We start from the raw sequence: 2841 nt of genomic DNA on the forward strand, positions 1-2841 counted from the left end.
GTGACCCCACCAGCTCTGGCAAGTGGGAAGCCCTGGTCTGGCCACCTGCTCCATTCATCAAAGCCGTGTGGGCAGACAAATCTCCCAATTGTCGCCAAGGCTGGCTTCCCTCATGTAAAATGTGGAGAAAATATAAAATTTTCTTTACAAGTTTCTCAGCAGGATTCAATGAGGTCTGAAAGGGTGTCCTGAGCTATGAAGTGTTACAGAAATGTCATTTTGTAATTTTGTAAAAATTTACTTTATGTGTAAAGTGTCCCTACTAGATTTCATATTATTTCATAGATGCCATATAATATATATTTTAAAATGTTATATATATAATATATATGTATAATGTTAAAATATATTGTAAAGCAACCAACTCTTGATCTCAGGGTTGTGAGTTCAAGCTCCACGTTGGGTGTAGAGATTACTTAAATTTTTTTTTTAATTAAAAGAAGAAGAAATATGTTAATATATATGATTCAGATGCTTTTAGCTCAAATCACATTGTTGGGAATAGGAGTGATTGGTATTAATCATATAACTAGAAGGTGGATGTTGGCCTTGATTCAAATCAGAGGCAGAAAATTCTCCCTGAGGCTAGTGATACATAAACTTCGGGACTTTGGGATTTCATCCAAAGCCCTGTACCAAATTCTGCGCTCATTCTGTATCTTCCTTTCCAAAGAGGACCCTCCATATTTTAAAAAACGTTAGGCACCGCAAACCGTGCTCCCAACCCCAGCACAAAAGAACATTCTGTGCTTCTACATTCCAGGAGAATTTTGTGCCTCCTCTCTGTCTTCCCTTGATTTGTCCTTCCCCCTTCAGATATTTCTCTGGCATCATTTTAGCCTCTCCCCTCTTTCTAAACTCAGATATACCTTCTGGTACCTCCAATTCTCTAATCCACTAACAATCATGTAGCTGGGGGAACACATGTACACATACACCCACACACTCACTTCTATCAAGAGATATATTTGGAGATCGGAAACGGCGTGTTCAAGAATAGCACCATTCATCCCAAATGACTCAGAGGGAGCTCTTCCAGCTAATGTGGAGCCCTTCTGGTGAAAATGGAGCTAAGAAGAATTCTTTGATTCAATAATGCTAGGCTTATAGATTTTCCAGGAGAGGATTCAAAAGTACTATTAATAGGAAGAAAGTGTTTTCATCATGTGATTTCAGACTAGGCTGTCTCTGGAAGAAATGGAACATTCCTTGGGGCAAGGTGTGCTTGCCCTTGAGTGAATCAGAAGGAACCTGGTCATACCCTCTCCTGGTCAAGGAACTGCCAGGAAGTATGCCAAGTACCACAGTCCTCTTCTAATTCATGGAACTCAAGCTCACCCCCCAACCTCCAAAACACACACACACACACACACACACACACACACACACACACACTCACTCCAGAACCAAGAGAGGAACACCCTTAGGAATACAGGCTGAAGCCCAAAGTGGTAAATACTGAGGAGACAGAGCATAGGGGTAGGTCCTAACCTGTTCAAAGGGTTGGAATTTTCTTTTTTCTTTTTTTTTTAAGATTTATTTATTTAAGAGAGAGAGAGAGAACAGGCGCATCAAGCTGGGGGAGGGGCAGAAGACAGGGAGAGGCCGACTCCCCACTGAGCTTGGAGCTCGACCCCCTGGGGTTAGGACCTGGGCAGATGGCAGACACAACCGACTGAGCCACCCAGGTGCCCCAGGGTTGGAATTTTCAAAAGAGGGGCTGGGGGACACCAGACTGGGAGACACCAGACTGGGAGGAGGATTGAATGAAAGCAGGAGGCAGACACTCAAAAATCGGATAGAGAGAATTGAGGACACAGGTAGTATTCATTCTACATTCTCTGAAGGCCTAGACTTCACCCCACTCAACCCTCAGTGGCAGGAGGAAAAGCTTCCAGCCCTTCTACTGGACTGCTTTAGGTCCCTAATTGGACATTTCACCAAAAGCACAGTTGAAACCCCCCCCACCCCAGAGCCACCTGAATAATAGCCCTCGACGGTTATCAGATCCTAATCCCGGAACCTGTAAATGTTGCCTTACAGGGAAAAAGTGTATTTGCCAATATGATTAAGGACCTTGAGATGTGATTAAGGGTCTTATCCTAGATTAATGGCGTGGGCTCTAAAAGCAATCACAGGTATCCAAATAAGAAGAAGGCTGAGCAAGATCTAAAAATTCTCATCATAGGGGCACCTGGGTGGCTCACTTGCTTAAGCATCTGACTCTTGACCTCAGCTCAGGTCATGAGTTCAAGCCCCGGTCGGGCTCCATGCTGGGTGTGGAACCTACATTAAAAAAAAAAAAAAAAAAGTTCTCATAAGAAAAAAATGATAACTGTGTGGTGACGTATATTAGCTAAACTATAGTGGTGATGATATATATATGTCCCTATATCAACTCATTATGTTGTACACCTAAAACGAATACAATGTTATATGTAATTACATCTCAATTTAAGAAGAAAAAAAGGCTGAGGGAGATTTCACACGCACAGAGGAGAAGGTGATATGAAGACAGAAGAGAGACACTTGAAGATGGACGTGATACGTTCATGAGCCAAAGAATGCGCGGGTTCTGCCCGAGAGCCTCTGATGGGAGCAGGGCCCTGCTGGCACCTTGATTTTGGCCCAGTGAGGCTGATTTTGGACTTTGGAGCTCCAGGACTATAAGGGCATGAAGCATATTAAGTCATCACCGGAAATGGATGCAGCCCCTGTTAGAATTCCACAGGTGTTTGGTCTGGCCAAGATGGGCCGCACTGGCTTCTCATCATCCCATGTAGCCACGCTTACTCTTGTGTCACCAGTAGAGAGGCCGACTGTGCCAGGCCGACCCCCCCC

Source organism: Ursus maritimus, unplaced genomic scaffold (assembly GCF_017311325.1).
Source record: "Ursus maritimus isolate PB19 unplaced genomic scaffold, ASM1731132v1 scaffold_7, whole genome shotgun sequence".
Lineage (NCBI taxonomy): Eukaryota > Metazoa > Chordata > Mammalia > Carnivora > Ursidae > Ursus > Ursus maritimus.